Source organism: Phaethon aethereus (genome assembly GCF_964289735.1).
Source record: "Phaethon aethereus genome assembly, chromosome: 3".
NCBI lineage: Eukaryota > Metazoa > Chordata > Aves > Phaethontiformes > Phaethontidae > Phaethon > Phaethon aethereus.
In genome coordinates, this window is record NC_138576.1 from 95,018,752 (window position 1) to 95,039,039 (window position 20,288).

A 20,288-nucleotide genomic window follows, 5' to 3' on the forward strand; every position below is an offset into this window, starting at 1 on the left:
CATCCCTCTCTAGAGGAGGGCCAGGCGGGCATCCGAACCAGGGTACTCCTTGGAAACTGCACAGCAGAAGTGGTTTCGCAGGAGCATTTGGCGTTGGAAGGACCAGATGAGATTTGGCTGCTGAAGTCCTTCTGCCCTCAACTTCTCCTCCGCAGGCTGACTGCTGCCAGCTGTTCCTCCGTCTCTTCACCGCAGCACTGCCAGCTTTGGCCAAGCTGAGAGATGAGCCTTTCCAGCCTCAAAGCTAGGAGCCTGCGGAGAGGAGCTAGACCTTAGCAGAGATCTTTAGCTTCGCAAACTGATCTGAGAGCTCCTCCAAGGGGCAACGGCACCATGGAGGTAAAGCATGCCCACCATCTCTCTCCCTCCACATTCGCAGGTGCCTGCAGAGCCATCAGACCTGTGGTGCTCCGTGACCTCGGGCATCTGCTCCACTTTCTCTGGGAGAGACGGCCAGGGAGCTTCTCTGGGCGCAAGCAGCTCCCACGCAGCGGGCCAGCGCTCAGTGCCAGGGTATGTGTGTGCAGAGCCAGCCGGAGGTAAAATGCGAGTCTGCTTTCTCTGAGACGGCCAGGGCCAAGCCCAGAGGAAGAGGCGAAGAAAGCCTCTGCTGTCAGAGTCAGGGTTTACAACCAGCCGTAAATGGCCTCTGTCCCTAAAGTTCCCATGGTGACAGTCCTGGTGGGAACCGAGCTGTCTCCTCTGCTCCGTCCCCGCCAGCCCTTCCCAGGTCGGGGGGTGCAGCCGCCTGGCGCAGGCCGGGTGAGAGCACCCAGCTCCGACACCCTCTGAGATGGGGAATGAAGTGCGGCCCCAGCTCCGGGGGAGCAGCAGCCAGGGCACCTTGCACAGCGTCCCTCCAGGGCCAGGCTGCAAATGCAGCAGCTTTGGGCTTTGCTGCTTCTGGTTTGCCTGAGTGCGGGGTTTGGTATTCGCCTCCACCCAGGCTGCAAAAGGCAAAAAATTGATGACAGCAATGGGTAGACCAGTTCTCCCTGGGACACAGACACAGAGCACCTACCACGAAAGCCGAGGGCAAGCTTTCTGGAGAGAAGGGCTGTTTGCAGCCCTCAATCTTTGCTATAAGCTCCTGCTGAATTCACTAGCTAGTTTTCTTTGCTGGTGCCTGGCCAACTTGACTTACAACTCTTCCCAGCCCATGATATTCCCTTGCTTGTTTTATCAACTTGCTTATTTAATACATTCACATGGGGGAAGGCCCATTGCAGAGGGATCAGTGTGCGATGCAGATCTAGGTTCTGCTCCCAAGGAAGGCTTCCCTTTGACCTGCTGTGAGACCATGGGCAAATCACTTGATCCTTCTCTACCAAAGATTCCCATGCGTTAAAAAAAGACATAGCTTTTCCCCTGCTCTTGCTCTGCCTTCCATACTATTAGAGAAAAATCTTGTGGAAATAGATGTATGCATCGCAACACACCATGGGAACTACTCTAGACTCCCTCCAAGAGGGACTGGTCCCACCAGATTATCCCCAGCATGGGACGCCACTGCCTGAGCTAATTACCCCAGGCTCCCCTTATAGCTGGTGGGAAGAAAAAGCATCCTTAGGACTTGATCAGGCTAACCTATTTGAGATGTCTAACTTGAGGATGGAATAACTGATGCCCTCTAAGTGCTGCTGGCTGCTCATGAAGCCCAGGACATCTTGGACACATTAGGTATCTCCACTGCAGAGGCTGAGATGCGGTCAGACAACTCGTGCTGGCCACGGCAGCTGCAGTTTGGACGCACAGATGGTGTGACCCTGGTGAGTGAAAACGATGACTTTCCCCCAGCCATCTTTCTGAGCGTAATTCCTGTTAAGGCAGAAGGCCTTGCCTTGGCTGGTTACGGCATCGCTGTGCAACGAATGTGAGTCACTGCTGTAGCAGGCTGAATTACGACTCCTTGCTTGCTGAGTTTAAATCAGAGGAAGGCAGCTTAAGCAAACGGAAGGGGCTAAGCATGTGAAAAATGTTGCCTTTTCAAAACTGCCATTAGCCAATTGAAAATCTTTGTATTTGGGCTGCAAGTCTATGCCAAGTCTCTGTCTGAGGCTCAGTTCAAACACTCAGGCTATATAATCCCTTCCAGTCTGGCCTCATAATGGAAACGCCAACAGACCGTTAAGCACAGCGGTATTGCCAGGTTCTACTATAATTAAACACACACAGGAAAAGGTATAAATAACCAGGTTAAATTAAGGCAGGGGGCTGTGATTGAAGGGATCTCCAGGAAAGCCTGCAGCCTGATTATGTCTGATGGGTTCAGGGGTGGTCGACCAGGGACCTGGGGTTTGTGCCTGGCCCAGGTGAGCCCTCTCTAGCAGATGCTGTGTATTAAAGCAAAGTCAGCTGGCCATGATCACCTGCAGAGAGTGATGTCCCAGCCCCCAGGTCTGCGACCCTGCCCTCTGTGCCTTACAGAAAGCCAGTTGAGGGGGAAAATGGGAGCCTTGCTGCCTTCTGAGCCACACTCAACCTTGCTGGATTTATTTGCCCTGTTGTGGCCCCACGTTTGTTGTTTGCCACCTTGTCCTCATTTCCACAGCAACAAGATGAGGTGGCCTGAGGAAATGGTGATGCAGAAGCCAGAGACAGAAAAAGTTCAAAATGCAGCAAAGGCAGGCAGGGGAGGCAGAGACTTCTTTCGGGGGTGTTGGTCCCTGGGGACCACTTCATCCATAGCCTCAGGACCCTCCGAGGGAAGCACCTCTCTGCAGCATGGAGGTGTTGCAAAGCAGCCAGCAGAGACATGGCAGGTCCTGCTGTCTCCTCTCTGTGGGTCATTACCACCTCCACGTCCCGGCTGTCTTGCAAGACACCCTCCTGCATGTAGATGCTGGGGAAAGGTGGGACACTCCCCAGCGGAACACTGGCCTGGCTGTACCAGCAGGCAAGCAAAGCCAGGAATAAAGGCAGATTCACAAGTGAAGTGTTGACATGCCAGCCTCCTTCCTTGTGCTGATGGGGGCAAGAATTAAGAGCGCATGGATGTTGCGGGACTCTCGGGTGTGGGCTGCACGAACCACAAACACCACCACACAGCCCCATGCTTGCTCGGGACAGCGGTGCTGGCTCCTGAGCTTTTCAGCGGGATTAGCTGCACGCACACATCCCTCCTGGTTTTCCTCCTGTGACTCCCAGCTCAGTTTGAATGAGTTTTCTGGGCCAACTCTTCTAAATTTGTACAAGTATCCAGGGAGCTTTAGTAAATAACACGGCAAATATTTGTTTTCAATATTTGTCTTCCAAAAAGACAATGAGGCAGCAGCCACGCAGCCACGCATAAGGACACAGCCACGCGCACGACCCCGGGCGATTGTGGAGCGCACCCCGCATCAGAAAACTGAGGCTCGCTTTTCTTTCTGAAGAAATAGCTCCACGAGGATTACATGAAAAAGACCCCCCTCCGCTGAAACCAGATACACGCATGCTTCAGCACATATGTATATTTGTGTGCACTCGTATATTTTTCTGACCGCAGTCATCGAGCATCAAATCTTGCACTTTCCAAAAAAAGAAAAAGCTCATTTCCAGCCTGCAAGACCGACTCTGACCTCAGCCTGTGCTTCCCCAGCTGAGCTAATAACGCTCCCAACCCCCAAAATATGGAGGCAGCTCAGAATGGAAATGTTAGAGACGTAATTCCAGAGGATGTGAATGGCTAATTCTGTACATTCAAATGAAACAGAGGGGAAATATACTGAATGGAGCCCATGTATAAGATCATATGAAATGTAAAAAGACTTGTTGTTCGGCGCACACACTGCCTCTTCAATCTAGTTCTGTTTAAATGCCCATTCTTTTCGTCTGGCATCTCCTTGTCCCTCGATGGCTGAATCAAAAGAGGAACGAAATAATGACACAAAGATTTTAAAAAACTCAGCCCCAGCTGCAGCAGGGAGAAGCCTGAAGCGAAACGTGAGAGCGTACGGCTCTTTGTTAAGGTTTCCTTGGCTATAGAATATGGTATATGAAACGCCTGGCGGATCCCGTTTGGTCCTATGGAGGGAGAGCTCTTAAGGTGGCTCCCCTGGGTTTGGGGACGGCTGCGGGAAGGCTTCCCCACATTTGCAGGCAGCAAGCATCCCACCTGCAGAGACCCCAGGGCCCGGCCGGTTCCCCCTCCAAACACCCCAGGGGCCTGGGGCACTCTCTCCCCAGATGGTGGGTGGTCCAGCCTTTTTTTGTCTTTTTTTTCATTGTAGCTGACGCTTTACATCAGGAAACCAAACTCAGTGCTTCTTGTTGGGAGATGGTTCCAATTTATATAGGTTTCCAGGAAATAAATACGTTTTTTTTCCATGGGTCTGAGGTATTTTGTGCATGCCCGTCCCCAGCCGGCAGAGCCACGCACACAAGCAGCTACGAGGCGGTGGTGCCAGCGGAGCGCAGCCCACGCTCCCCAGCCACAGCCTTTTCTAAATTCTGCATTTGGAAGCTGGTGGAAGAGTTGATGCCCTGAGAACAGCAGGGACCCCAGTGTCACCAGCCCAGCAGAGCTGGGGCAAGGCTGCCTGTTGCCTCCCAATCTCCAGCGCCCACATCCATGGAAAAGTTCAGCAGGTCCTTGCACCAGATACCCACGACGCAACCTCCTTGCAAATGCTGCAAGAGATAATGCCTTTTGGGAGTGGGCATCACCCAGAGCATCCACTTCTGGGAAGGAAAACCACCATTTGCTCAGCACTCTGGCTATGACAAGGTGCGATGCAGAGGAGGAGGCCCACTAGGATGGGGACAGCTCACCTGGCCACCACCTAGCCACTTGGCCACTGCTGTGAACAGCGACACTGAAAGACATCTAGTAAGTGCCATGGTGACCAGTTCCCCACAGCTGAGCAGCTTTGAGCCATACTGCTTAATCTAAACAAATGTTCCGTGAACGTCGACACTAATTCATTTTCTGTGGGCTGCAGTTTTCCTCTCGGAGGCTCTTCCAGAAGCTGCAGTTGATTTCTGCTCATGCCCAGCATGTCTTCCCCAGGACCCTCCACCTTCACAGTCACCAAGATGGTTCTCTGCATGTCCCCTCACAGACCTCAGCCCTTGGGACATGCTGAGAGTGGGCTTTTTCCAGGGATTCCCTGTGGCAAAACAGAGTGATGTGGGGATGCCCTAAGCTAGCACCAGCACTGAAGGCCCAGTGGCCAACCTGTGCCACTTGGGTGGGTACTAAAAGTATTCATTGACATTGACGGATTCTCTGTGTTGTGTATTGCCCGGGACAGACTCGGGCCGTGGAGTCCTTGTATGTTGTGCCTACCCCACCCCACAGCCGCTGGGCACCCACTGTGGGTCCAGCACAGCAGAGTGCCATGCCTGGCCAGGCAGCAGGATGCTTCCCCGCTGCAAGGAGCACAGGTCTGCTCTGCTCACCTCTTTGCCTGGCAGGAGGGCCTTTGCAAACCACCGGGGAGACATTTCCAAAGGCACTAGGTCACCCCAGTGCACTTGGTTATCTTGGCTAAATCCCAGGGAGGTGGGGTGCCACGACCACCGCTCTGTCCCGCCAGGGCTGCGCCCCGGCCACGTGTGCTGCTGGCACATCAGGAGACTTGTCACCTGCCTGTCCTCAGGGCTGGTGAGGAGGAGCACGTTCCTCCAGAGCCACTGAAGCCACCTCATGAGGATCGCACGCGTGGCTGCCAGGAGGCTGGCGCCGTGCAGGGGAGGACAGCCAGAGTGTCCATGTGATCCCCTCGCTGCTATTCCTGGTCCTCGGGGAGGCTGGAGGACTGTCACACGGAGTGAGAATCACCCGGCTACAGCATACAAGCCAGGTGAGTCCAGCTGTGGTGACAGCAAGTTCCTAATTAGTTCATTGCATCAGTCTGGCCAAACGCTCACAGTCATTACCCAAGGATGGCCTACGTGACAAGCAGGGTGTACTCCCCTGATCCCTGCTTCCCAAAATGGGAGCGGGAGAGCTAGACTAGCTCGCCCTGGAAAAGGGACACGCTGTGTGCTGTGTCCAGCAGGCCAACCAACTCCAGGTCATACAAACCACATGGGGAAAAACCAGCAAGACAAAAGTGCCAGGCATGCAGCAAATGGCCCAAATGTGACTGTCCTACAGGGTGAGGTCTCATCCTGCCCCAGGCATGGATGTAGAGTGGGTCTCTTACCCACAGACACACGGACCCAGGCACAGGACGGTGGGGTGCACACCGGCTCCCCAGTCCTGCTCCCATGCGCCGGGGGGATAGGCAGTCATGGCCCACTCCTTTGTGACTGCTTCCTGAGGACAGAGAGCTGGGCAAGCATTTGGAAGCTCCTCAACATGGCAGTAGCAGGGCGAGCTCCCCTCACGCTCGCTGGCAGCTTTGCAGAGAGGTGCTCTCCCCGCAAGCTCAGTTGGACGCTGCGTGAGTGCCAACTGGCGGGTCAGAGCCCTGCCACGTGCCTGCTGCCTGCAGCATCGGAGGGCAGCGGCACCGCTGCCTCGGAGGTAGTGCAGGCAGGTTTGGCAGGGAACTATGTATCTTGGAGCTGCTTTCCCCGTGGCGGTAGCTGGAGCTGATTCTGAATACTTAGATGGTTTAATATGCAAACAAAAATCCCTGGATTGTCAACTCTTCCAAGAAAGGGACCATTGGAGTGCTTGGCAAACACACAGGGCACAGGGGAAGCTGTGGCGGCCGAGCCCCGATGGCAATGCCAGTCACAGGGTAGAGGTGAGAAACTGCGGACCCAGCTGAGCCGCCCGAGTTGGGCTCTGCTTCATGCTTGCTCTGAAATTTAGCTGCTCTCCTTTGCTCAAGCCAGGTTCACACGGGGTGGCAAGGTGTCCCCCAGTCTACCCTGGGCTCAAGCCCCGTCAAGATGTGTGCTGCTGGTGGCTTCAAGGCACTGCACGGTGGTCAGCCAGGTGGTGACCTCCGGACAGACCACGAGGTAGAAGCCCCTGCATCACTGCAGGCTCTGCTGTCCTCCTCCTGCATCACCTCCTGGCCCCAGGGACACCTCAGCCCGCTGACTAGAGTCCCCCTCTCATCTGCCCTCTGGACAAAGGATCCTGCAGGATCCAGGATGCTGCTGAAGCGTGGAGTCCTTTAGGGTGGCACGCAGTAACCACCTCCCAGCACACAGCAATCCTACCTAACTGGTTCAGACAAGGGGTGACAAAATAACCTGCGTCCCACTGAAACCACTGTGGGATTTAGGTCAGGGAGGTGGAATTACCTGGGCTGGACCAGGAACTGGTGCTCAAACAGTGCCAAAAGCACCACCAGATCTACAGGATATCAACCCTGAGGCACAGCCGGCCACGCTGGGGGGTCAGTGCCGCAGCACCAGCCCTGTCCATTCCACAAGTCACGCGAGCACTGCTGACCAACGGGGCCCAGCTGCTGCGAGTGCCGTGCCGGGGCTTTCTGCGGGGTCCCTGGCCCACGCCGCAGGCTGGCTCTGCTCCTGTGCTGTGGCACAGGGGTGGCACAAGGGGAGGTGGCCCCCAGCAGGAACCGGATCAATGTGCTTTTGGGAAAAGCCACATTAGAGCTTCTCTCCTGGAGAAGCGCCGCTCTCGGGAGTCTCCTCCAAAGCTCCCCCTGAGCATCTCTGCACCTCGAATGCCCCCCAAAAGGAAGCTCAAGCCTGACCAGTGCAGGCAGCCAAAGCTGCCTGGGGGAAATTCTACCACCCATGTGGCAGGGTGGGCAGAGTGGATGGGAAAGAAGTGATTCCCCAGCCCGCTGCCTCCCAGGAACGGCAAGGGCTGCCTGTGCTGTGCTGCAGGCACGACCCACGCCCACTGGGGGTTAGAAGGAAGGTTTCGGGGCTGTGCACAGTGACCACTTGTGCTGCTCAGCCACCCATCCCACAGCTGTGCCAGCGATGTTAATGTCCCGGTTCCTAGAGTGGGAAATCCCGGCTGCAGCTAGAAGTGACCGATACATGCAGTCCCAGGTGATGCCCCAGAGACCCCAAAAATGAAAAAAAAGGGCTTTCCTTTCCTTATCTCAAAGCACTGAGCCCTCGTCACCCCCAGCTTCTCCACCAGCAAATGGCAGGGAGTTACTCAGCTCCTTCTCCCAGCCTTCCCCACCAAAGGGGACCTCTGGTGCAAGTGGGAGGTCATGGGAGAGCAGGATGGGTGGCCTGAATATCCCCCGGGGCACAAGGAGGCTGCAGGGGAGGAGGATGCCCCAGCGCTGCCTTGCGAGGCCGGGCATAGAAATGTGCAGCAGGGAGAAGGGAGTTTGTTGACAGCAAAAGGCAGCCGTGCCCCCCAAAGCCCGGCCCGCTCCCAGACACCCAGGCTGGCCCAGCACCCGCGCCCCGGGGCTGCTGAAAGCCCTCCAAGGGGAGCACCGCCGGGGCCCAAGCTCACAGCTGGCAGCCCGGTGTGCGGCCTGCGGAGCCACGCTCGCCCCGGGCCAGGCCCCGCTCGGGGTGTCGGGCGGGAAATGGCGGGCGAGGGCGGCGGTGCCGGCATCTCGACGAGGACACCTTAACGCCGGTGCCTGCGGCGGCCTCCCCGCCGCCCCGCTCCGCTCCTCGCCGCTGCCGGCTGGGAAGCAGCTGACTCGGGGCGGCTGCCAGCGCTGCTGGCTGCTGGATCCGGCCGCTGCAACGTGCAGCCCGACATGTAAACCCGGGCAGGCCTATGCTAATGGCTGGGGGAGGGCGCTTGGCGCAGGGGCGAGGGGGAACGGAGGTGGAGGCCGGAGCCCAGCCAGCAAATTTACACACACCACCACCACCTCCCCCCCCCCCGCCCCTTCTCCATCTGCCTCCCCTCCTCCTCCTCCACCTCCTCCATTCATAAAATCCGGGCGGCACTGCCATCTACCGTAACGTGCGATGGCCAGCCCGCCGCCCCGCTCGGCCCACGGGCAGCCCCCCCAAACCCACCGGCACCCCCGCCCGTGCCCCAGCCCCCTGCCCGTGGGTCCCGACCCCATCGTGAGCCCTCATCCCAGCAGCACTCCCAAAGCCAGCCTTCCCACAGGGCGGAAAGGCAATCCCCTCCTTGTCCTTAATTGCCAAGCCAGGGTCTCTCCATCCAGCCCCTCACCCCAGCCTCAGGCCTGCCCCAGCTGCATTTGAGGGATCTCCTCACTGCCCTCGGAGAGCCGAGCCACCAGCCCCTCCACTGCTGACCAAGCAGCTAGAAATCAGGAGGCAGTAGAGACGGAGGTCCTCTACCTCTGCTGCCTGGTCTCCCACCCTCAGAAAAACCCTCAGCTCACGTTTTCAAGCACCTCCTTAAAGCCACAAAGTCCTCTCTCAGTGCGGGGAGATCAGGGAGATAAAAACCCAGCGTCTCCTGTAACAAGCCATGGGCCTGAGGCTTTAAAAAAAAGACGAAGTAGCACGTGCCCGCCAGGAGAAGGGCAAGTTAGCCGTCAGCCGTAGCCCCTGCTCAGAAGAAAGCCTCCCAGGGCCAAGCAGCCCCCTCCATGAGGAGAAACAGAGGGGCTATCCCTTTCCCTCAGTGATCCCTTTCCAGTTCCCCACTTGGGGAGGCCCTGGGCTCCCACCCCGCTCTGCTTACAGCATTTTATTCTCCCTCCTCAGTGTGCAATGGGGCAATCCCTGCTCCGGTCTTATTACATGTCTCTTACTTACACCCACAGGAATAAAGTCTTGCCGCCTTCCCCACATCAGGGGACCCTCCCCAATCCACCATGCCATTCCTTTCCTTCCTCCCCTCGCTAGGGAGGGTTGCCCCCGGGCAGCAAAGATGGCAACGCCGCACCCCAGCGGGCAGCAAGCAGCCCTGTGGGGCGGCCGCAGGGCCGGACCTCCAGGCTCGAGGCTGGGCGAGCAGGAGCAGCGGGCTCCCTGCCTGTGTCTCCCCCCTGGCAGCGTCTCAGCTCGCACCAGCCTCCCTCTTTGTTCACCGGAGCTCCCCCCGCCAGGACTAAAGCCCCAGGGAAGTGGGAGAAGGGGAAGGGGGTGAATTTGGACTGGCCCAACAGAACAACCTGTAGGCAGGTCAGCGTGTGCGATGCATGTGCAGGGAGAGACTTTGTGCTTGAAGCTGAATGGGGACCACTGTCTGAGCATCTCTACAGGGAAGAGAGAGAGGGAGGGAGGGAGGGAGAGAGAGAGGGGAAAAAAAATCTTGTGAGTGCAGCGTTTGCAAAATGAGCTGGCGGTAAATAGCTGGAGGATAGACAGCGTCTCTGTACGTGAGGCACGGCACGGAGAGCTGCACCTGAGCGAGGCTGGGCCACTGCTCGCTCTGGCATCACACGTCACTTACTGATGCATCCTCCCCAGCCTGCCCTCTCTCTGCACCAGCTCCCCCTCCTTTGCCATGAAAATGCAGCGGGAAAAATGTGTTCCCCCCTACACCCGGTGCAGCCAGAAAGCAGAGAGCCAGGAAAGGCACAACTGAACTTGATTCAAGGTCCAGCTTGTGCCGGCCCCAGTTGCAGGGGCCATTCAGCAGCATGGACCTCCTGAACCCCTTTTCCTGCTGGGGACCCACACCCCCTTGAGCTCAGCCTCTCCCCACGCCCCTGCTCAAGCGCCTTCTTCCCCAAGCAACGGCAGTCGTGCTGCCAGCACTCCCTGCTTGCGAGCGTCGCTCTCGCTATCCAAGTCCCTTTGTTTCCCTCGCAGGGCAGCCTTCCTCTACATTTTGCAGCGAGGCCCAGCACAACTCATCTCACCTGGGTTGCTCCAGGCAGGAGATGACCTCCCCTCCCCCCCCGCCCCACTGTGGAAGACCAGGCGAAATCCCCACAGCACCCAAAAAATGTAGTGCCCTTTCTACATGCGCTAGGAAAAGGAGCAGAAGCCATCCTTCCCCCATAGAAAGGCACACTCAGGGCTGTAGGTTATAGCAGAACCAGCCAATTATTTGCAATTTTCCAAGGCTTCCTCCCCAAGCCCGCCGGGGCTGCTGGCCCCACGGGCGTTAGCACCCCGCGCTGCGTGGGAAGGCCGGCACCCGCCTGACACCGTGTGGCCGCCGCCCGCCTTTGCAGGGACGCGGTGAGCCGGAGCCAGCCCGGCGGTGGGGACCGACCCGGTGGGAAGGGAGGGAAGGCTGCGTGGGAGTGGGCACACAGGGCCTCACCCGGACCGACTCTTAGCAGGGCAGAGCTAACGGGAGCGGGGAGAAATCGCGGAGCGAGCGCTTGCCCGACTCCTGCCGCCCGGGGATGAAACGCTGGATGCTTTAGTAAAGCAGCACGCGCAGCGTGTCCCGGCAGTTTCCACAGGTGTCCATGGATTCAGCCCAGCATGTGCAGAAGGGAAAGAATTTCAGTTTACTGCTAGATAATGCCGCAGACTCATATGAGCGCACAAGACCCCTCGCTCTGTGGGCGGCATGTGACAGCAGACGACTGCTATCATAGTGCCACAACAGACGGGAGGCCCCGAAGAACAGCCATATGGGTTTCAAGCTCCTCAGAGAGCCCTTCCCATTGCACGGCAGGGCCTGTCCAGCCCCTTCCAGGGCTTTGCTCACCTCCTGCCAGAAGGATGAATTTCCACTTCTCAAAGCACAAAGGTTGGGGTCTCTGCAGGGGCTGCACAGAGTTAAAACCCTGTCACCCACACTCCACCAACCCCACGGGGTGCCCATTTGCTGTGCCCACCTGTGAAGTGTGAAGGTCAGAGCGGCCCTGTATGGCACATGTCCCACACAGGTCAGGGTGGGGGACACGCTCCTGCAAGAGTTGAAACACCCTGGCAATACCCATGGCTCAGAGCTGACCCTGCGGCATGTCTGAGGCACCACCAGCAACTACGATGCTGCAGGACCCCCAGCCCGGGGAAGCTCCAGCAGCAGCTGGGGACAGGCACTCATCCTTCCTGGGGCAGCAAGAGGAATGGCTCCACATGGTGCCCCAGGGAACCTTCAGCATCCTCTCCTGCAAGGACAGCTGAGGTCTGCCCTCAACCCTGGAAAAGCTGCTGGGATGCTGGGGGCAGCGGGAGGTGAGGGTATTTGCCGAAAGGGCTTTGAGAGCCAAGCCACCTTGGAGCAGGCAACCCTTACTCCAGGTGCTCACCCAGGTACCCAAGTGAAGTCCTGCAACCTTCATGGAAAAGCTTGTCTCCATTTAGGAGGGGATCCTTTGGATACCCTTACTTACCTGCCTCCCTTCTCCATTTTACAAACCCCAATGGATGTCCCACCCTTACTCAGGGCCTTGGAGAGAGACCTCCAAATCCACCAAGGGCTGAGCATGGCCACCGGCTTGGTTCCTCAGGTATGAAGGTACCGCAGGTACATCAGCCGTGCCCGGGGAGCTGGTGACCCCTAACCCCGCCTTACTGCCCACAGCATTCACAGCCTCCCCCGGGCACCCCCGGCTCTGCACGCCTCTGCAGAGAGCGAGACCCCTTCTCAGTCCCAGGCCTTCCTGGGGCAGAGCTCGCCCTCACTGTAGGGCCCGCTGGCAGTGGGGCGGTGCAGCTATCAGCTGCTTTCTCTGCTCCGACTTCGGTTTCTCTAAACTGGCTGCGGTTCGGAGAGATTTCGATGTGATACTCTGCCCCAGCACGTCCCTCTGGCCGGAGCCCAGCGGGGAAGAACCGGAGACATTCAGACGGCGCATCGCAGGGGAACAATTTAATTAAAAGCGATGTCTGGTCAGCGGGGCACAAGGCTTCTTTGGGGATATGGGGAGGAGGGGTGAGCTGGGTGAGTGACGCGGGGGGAAGACGCGCTGGCTCAGGGTTTGCTCTGGACTCGACAGCTCTGCAAGGCAAGCGGGAAGCGGCGGGATGAGCCGGTGCTCGCTCCCCAGCGGCCTCACCATGGGGCTGGTGCTCCTGGCAACGCTTACAGTGCCCTAAAAGCCTGCTGCAAACTGGGGGACTCCCTCCCCCAAACTCAAAGCATTTGCTGCTTCCCAATACCGATCCTTCTCCCAGCAGAGAAGGAGGATGTCTGTGAGCTGCTTATGGATATTTGGGGGTACAGGGGCCTCATGCTGGCTCGCCTCCTCTGCCAGAAAAGAAAGCTAGAAGCGCAGGAGGGCCCCACACCAGGTAGGTTATTGCAGCGTGGTGGGGAGCCACCGCAGCCGTGGCTACCTCCCGGAGGTGGGAATGACCTCTCGGCCTGATATCCCTCCTGCTGAGCTGCAAACCGTGCCGTGCTCCCAGCTCTGGTGGCAGAGGGGATCCAGCACTGCCAGGGATGTCCTAAGAAGACTGAAAACAACTTGCAAAGGGAAGTAGGGTTTGAGGAGGAATTAGACAAGAGGATTTTTCCTCAAGTAGAAGCGTGGGATCCCCAGGGACTGGGAGGCTTGAAAGAGGGCTAAGCCCTGGTGTCCATCCTGAAGAGCCTCTCTCAGGCAGCCGTACTCCTGGAGGGGTCAGAGGTGGAGCAGCCTCCGGCCCGGTAGGCGCCATGACAGCAAGAGGCACCACGCTCCTGTCCCACCAAGGATGTGTCCCGCCACCTCCCCGCCTCGGCTAGCGGCAGCCCGGCCATGTGAAACCACAATTATATTTCAGGCAAAGCGGGGAGCATTTCCAGCCTGCGCCGCCGGTCGTCGTGAAGAGCCGAATTTGCCGACCGGTGCTGGGGAGCTGGAGGGAGCGTGGCGGCAGGATGGGTGGCACAGGGTGGAGGTGGGGAAGCTATGTCGCCAGTCCTCGGCAATGCCTGGCGAGACAGCGAGGAAAGGGTGGAGAGCGACTACGTGATGCTTCGCAGGGAGAACTGATCTTATTAATAAAAGCTGCTTCTTCCCAAGGCCTTGATAATCTCTTCTGCTGGAGATTATTTACAGCTGTGGAATTTAATACTCCAATGAACAAAGCTCCCGAAGCAGGGAGGGAGCGAGTGGACTGTTAACCCTTCCGCACGGCACCGGGGGCTTTCGGCACGGGTTTGATGTCTCAATGCAGCTGAGCCACAGGCTGCCACAGCCCCGCCAGATCTCCGCACCTATGTCGCCAGCACCCAAGCCAGGCCGGCACTTGGCAGAAAGTCAACCCAGAGCCCATTCAAACACCTGGATGGGGAGAAGACCACTTAATTAAAAAGACAGGCCAGCGAGCAGTGCTCAGAGGCAGAGTCTGGGCAGGGCTGGGGGCCGTGTTGTCAGCGAGGTGGTGCTGCATTAACACCGCTGGGTAAGCACTTGACCTTACAGACACTGGGCCAACAAACTCATCCCCCAGGCTGAGAAGATTGCCAGCTCCAGCTAATTTATCCACCCCACACGCTCAGTGTCAGGCGTGTGTGAAGCTGAGTCAGCTAAGCCCCAGGAGCCTTGCTCCGGGTCTGTAACACCGGTGGGGCCACGAACTGCAGCACGGCACCCCCTCTGCCCTCCCTGGGACCAGAAAGCCTGTGGTTAAAGTACGTGCTTTAACATGCTCTGCAACGTACCCCTTTCTTCAGCTTGTCTTGAAATTCAGTGCATTTCAGAATGAGGGCATAAGACCCATCAGACTTGGCTTATTTTCCTGAACGGTCCCTTAGATGCGGCTGATTTGGAGGGAGAGAGAATGAGGTGGGCTTGAAGTACAGCCTGGCGAAAGCAGGGGTGAGAGGGATGTATGGGAAGGACTGGTCAATCATATGGGCTGCTTGTCCCACCAGCGCCTGAGCCTGGTGTGAGTGTGTTCCTTGCTGAATGGGACGGGCACAAGAGAGCAACCAGAGGAAGGGGTGGGTGAAGGGATGGAAGGAGAAAAGGCAAACACTAGGCCTCGCTCACGTGCTAAAATCCACTAACCACCCCATAACAAAGCGGCAGATTGTGGAGGCATAAATGCAGTCTGGGTTTGATCTCCACCTCTCTTAACATGCCTGTACTCCAGACATTCCCCAAGGACCACACGAATCCTTGGTCCAGTTCTGCACAGCGTGGTTTAAAGGGCCACAGTAGCATCCCTACCATAAACTACATAACTATAATCCCCCAGACATGATAAACAGCCCCTATCCAGCCCACACAGCCCATGTAGGAAAAAGCAGAGCAGTGGCAGGATTCAGGTGAGACCTGCTGTCCTCTCAGTCAGTGACGGCCCGGCTCCTGAGGCGCAGGAGACACAGAGCTCACACGCCAGCTCACGAGTCTCTCGGGACGGCACCCCTCTATTTCTCAGCAGCAGCCGGCCTTTGCGCCGCGCCAGAGCAACCTACACCTGCCCTAAAACCACAGTGTGTGCCTCCCGGGTTATGGAGCCCATTTGCTCTTGGCTTGCAACACCCCGCCCTACAGCCCCTCTCCCACCCGCGTGATGCCATTGGGCAAGGATCTCTCAGGGCGCTTCCCCATCCTTCAAAACCACCCCACACAGGAGGAGCTGGAGCTTGCAGAACAGAGCTCAGCCCAGCCTCGGGTGGCCCAAAGTTTGCCCAGGACAGCCCATTAACTCTGCACTTCCCCATTCTTAAAAGTTTTAAGGTTTCCTCAACTTTCTCTAGAAAGACAAGATGCCACCTGCCAGCTACCACTCTGTGTTGGCAGAGCCTTTTGCCATTGGTTTGCCAGCAAGCAATGCAGGCGGCTGGGAGCACATTGCGTGGAGACACCAGCAGTGAAGGGAGCCCAGGGATCAGGGGAAGGACAAATCTTTCCAAGCAGAGCCCGATGGGTGTTTGGAGACCCTCTCTCACGGGCAGGAGGTTGGCCTGTCTTCCCTCTCCCCCCTGCTCCAGTGCCCGAGCTGCCAAGCCTCCAGGAGGGAACTGCCTCCAAGGGTCTGGGTTTGATGGCCTGGAGGTGCCCATGTCCTCAGCTCACCTCGCTGCAGGTGAGGCCTCCTGGGGACCTGTCTCTCCTCCACAAGGCAGAGCTGAGGCACATCAAGGGCAAAGCAGCAGACTTGTGAAGCCAGTTAAACCAGCTATTTATTGCTGTTAGCATCATGAAAGACAGATTTGAGGTTTCCTAGAGCTGTCTAGGGCCTCCTGGAGAAGGGCCAAGAGCTGAGCATCAACCTCAGGAAACAAGGGCAAAGATAACATCTACCATCCTACCACCTCCTCTCCTAAATGTATCTACCCCTCCGAGCAATGAGTTTTGTGCCATCAGTGAACTGGAGCCTTTCCCATCACTCTCCAGATGCACACAGGGGATCTTGGGCCTTGTTTTGAAGAGGAATGTAGACATGGTTAGGAGCAAAGCTCAGATGGCTGGGCAGCACGCAATCATTTTCTCTGCTCCAGGCATGCATGAATGCAAAAGCCCAAAAGCTCGTCATGCAGAAGTAATAGCCCCTCCTGCAGTGGAGACAGGTACCACCTTCCCAAGCCTCCTGTGCATCACAGCCATCTTGGACCAAACCATGGGACAACGTGTGAAAGTCAGGACGAAACAGCACCCGGGGAGGGTAAGGCAGGGCTCCCCTAGGCATGGCCTGACACATGGCAATAAGAAATGTACTCTGGCCTGTTCAGCTTTTGCCATCCCCGGTGAACCAAGAGTGGTCTGCTGTCATCAGTGCCTCCAGGGAGCTGCTGCTGGGCCAGCAGCATGGACTGGGCATCACTCACCCCACTGTATCTCCCCCTGCTCCCGTCTGTCCCATGGCAAACCACATTGGGATGCCATGGTCACAACTGTGGTCCATCAGAGGAGGAGGTTTGGTTCAGAGTCTGGGCTACATGGCCATGGTTGTGAGCTCTGTGATGGCCCTCTTTGGCCAAGGGTGGATGTCAGGGGGTGACGTTACTATACCTGGGAGGTTTCAGCTCTCAAAGGCTGAAGGTCAGCCGCCATCCACATTCATACTGGGGAGTTAAAGCAGCAGTCAGGAAGCCCATGAAAGCATTGTCCTTGGTTTTGGTATGAGGACAGCTGGGGGACTGCTATGCAAGGGGTAGGAGATGAGAATCTCCCTGGGGTGGCCCAACCCTGGCTCATTCCTTTTCCTGCCCTGCCCTGGCAGATCCTGGCACAAAAAGCAGCTGGTGGGCTCTGAATGCAGCTTCACCTCCCCTCCCCACACTCCACGGGACACCTGGGGTGCAGCTGCTGTAGGTCACCACTGGAAACACCCTGATACCCAGGACAGGATGCCCACTGAGCCCTTCCCAGAGCTGCGGTCCTTCAGCAGGCTGGGGCGCCAGCAGAGCTCACACCGCCATGCCTCCAGGCAAGCAGGGGATGAGCCTCACTGTACAGGAGCCACGGGAGCACCGCGTCCTGGCCTTGGCCCTGGGGAATACTCACCAGTGCCCCCCACCCCACTCCACACCCAAGTGCTACAAGGCCATAACTATGACAAGCAGCTCATTTGAGCTACAGAGGGAGGAAGGTCTGGGGTACGACTTTATACCAAATGACCTTGGATTTGCTTCACAGGCTCTGACTTGGTCCGTGTTGCATCTTGGGGCTTCCGTGTTTATTTTTAAAGAACGACATTAGGTTCATGGAGTTTACAGCCTTCAGACATTTTCAAAGCAAGCTCGTGTTTCAAATGCCCAAGTGACAGCCTGTCTTTGGTGTCTATGCCACAATAACTGGGCACATCACTTCCAAACCTTTTGGGGAGGGCATGTGTACTATTCATAAGGAGCACGCTCACGCTAGCTGTCACAGAGGTGAGCGTCCAGGTTCATTCTGAGCTGTATTAAGCAATGAAGCTTGCTGGTGCCCTGGAGCAATGAATTCCATGGGGCAACTTGTGCTTCGGGTGAAAGGAAAAATGAAAAAAGCTACTTTTATTTCCTCTGCCAGCCTGTTTGATTGAACACTGCCTCTACTGCAGTCTCAGAGAGGGTGAATGGATGTGCCTGATGTGCTTTGTCCACATCCTTCTTTTTATCCTTCTGTCACGAGCCCTCATTAATCCTCTGTCTCCCCAGGCTAGACACTCCCAAGCTTTCCAATTCTATTTTCTTGTCAGAGGGTATATCTGCGACAGGGCTGGGAAAATTCCCATCCTCTACCCCTGACAGCTTCTGAGATAAGCTGACCAGCCCGGCATGCACTAGCTCACTTGAGGCTCCGCCACTGATTTACGCAACAGCATTAAGACTAGATTCAGTATCGTTCACCACCCCATTTCTTATGCTGGAGAACGGGAGAAACTACTCAGAAAACGAGTCGACAGGGCTGCAGTGAGTGCTAACTCACTCACCAGGGAGCCCTTTGGGCAGCGACCACACAAGCTTTGAGCTCAGGGCTCTGGACCTGGAAGCGGGGCCCGCCCCAGCCCCCTCCCCTCACCCCCAGCTCTTCACTCCCTTCAGCCCCTCTGGGTTTCCCAGTACAAGTGTCCATGCAGTCTCCCTGATGGATGCTTTCCCCCTGCCCTTGTCTATCTTGAACAGTAGCTGCAGGATATAAACAAGCGAGGCCCTGGGTCCAGCTGTTTCCCAGTCCTCTTTGCTCTCCCTGGGTCATGCGGATCCTAAACGGCACAGCCACATCCAGAAGAGCAGCAGACAGCTAAAAAAAATGACAGCCCTAACTTGACTCATCAGAAGGGCTCGGCAGGGTCCCCCCCGCTGCCTCTCTGCGAGTGGCCAGGTGGAAAATGCTGCTCAGCCCCGCAAACCCCACTCACCGCCGGAGGCTTGGCAAGCCTCTCCCTCAGGGATGGGGATTTGGCACCTGCCTCCAGGTGAAAGGCCCAGGCACGGGGGTTTCGATGCGTTTTGAGGGCTTGTGGTGCATCAGGAGAGTGGCCCAGCTCCGGGCTTCCCAAGAGAGCCAGGCTGTGCCTCCCCGCTGCCCACCCCGCCACCCACGAGCCAGCATCCCGCCGCGGGGCAGGGCGTGACGTCCCTCCTCTCCCCACCACCAGCAGCTACCAGCCCTGTGGGAGTCACAGCGCCGCTCACAGACCCATCTCCATTGATTTCCCTAGCCCAGCTCCCCCTCACCAAAACGGGATGGGGATCAGAGGTGACCCTGCCACCCCCGGACACTCAACACCTCCGTGGAGACAGGGCTCAGCCCCGGTCAGAGCTCCTGGCTCTCGCCGGGTCTCTCCCCGGGGTCAGGCTCGGTCGCCCCAAAGTCTTCATCTTCCTCCTCCTCGCCCGCTGCGGCTCTGCTGCCCTGCTGCGGGCCGGCGGCTGGGGAACGTGCTGACAGAGGGAGATTTCGGCTCCGGCGCGTCAGTCAGGCTTAGGGGCCCGCCGAGCGGCGTGGGGGCCGTGGGGCCAGGCTGCCGGGCACATCACCATGCCCACATTGCCACCTAGCCTCTTCTCTGGGAGGTGCAGCTCGCCGCTCTCACCCCTGCCAGCCCAGAGGTGCTCGCTTCGGACCAAAGTCCAGCCTCTGGCTGCATTGCTCCCGGTTCGGCCCGGGGTTTCGGCCATCTCCCCCTCCTCCCAGCCCCCAAAGTCACTAGCTGCCTCTCCCAGCTCCGTGGTCCATCCACCCTGCTGGCACAGGGCCACGAGACAGGCCCGCCTGTCTCCCAGCCTCCGTCTCCAAGCAGATGGAAGACATCAGCTCCCTGCTGCATCCCCCCGCGATAATCTGTCTCGCCCGCTTCCTTTCGGGGACACCCCTTCTCACGGCCAGCTAATCCCCAGTGCTCGCCTGTCCCTTTCCAGACCCCCGCCCTCACCAGAGAGCCCTGTCGCACGTGTTTTCTGGGTAAGCATCTCCCCAAAGGCCATCTCTCTCTACCCATGCAGGGTGCCCTAAAAAAAGACCCCTCTCCCCCAACTCCTGTGGAAGCATGTCTGGGCACGATGTCCCCGCCACCGCCAGGGGAATAAGGCAGTCTCTCGGGAGCTTCATTTGACGCAAACCCCATATCCAAACACATGGGAACGGACACTAACCCAGGGACCCAGTCAGAGCTGACCAGGGAGGCACCTTTGCAATGGGGCAAGAAGAACCTGGAGGACTCTGCCTCTGGCTTCCCCTTCCTTCTGCAGCGGGTGGCAGCTCCCCCAGAGGCTGCACAGGAGATGATAGAATTCCTCCTAAGCACCATCTCACACTAAGAAAATTCCCCGTTTACCATATATAAATCATGTTAATGGCAGAATAATAAACATAAATAGGGAGCAAGGGAGAGAATGACCTTCTGGCAGCAGCTGAAGTAGGTGGTGCTTTGGGGTTTTTTCCCTCCTTTGAGGGAATTGTCCCACCAGCCTCCAGCCTTCAAGAAAAAGACCTGCAAGAATTGCTGCCCACAGAGAAACATCACATCTGGTTTCCTAGCAGGTCGGATGCACAAGGAAAAGCCTCCCATTTGGGAAGACCGCAGTCTCAGGCGGATCCGAAAGAAGGATGCTGCAAGCCAGAGTCCAGGAAACCCAGCAGCCGCTCCCAGGACACCACTGCCTCGCTGCTCAGAAGGCTCTAGCACGTCCGGAGCAGTGCAGGGGCCAGCCTGGAAGTTGAGAACAAGCAGGTACCATCCCCTGC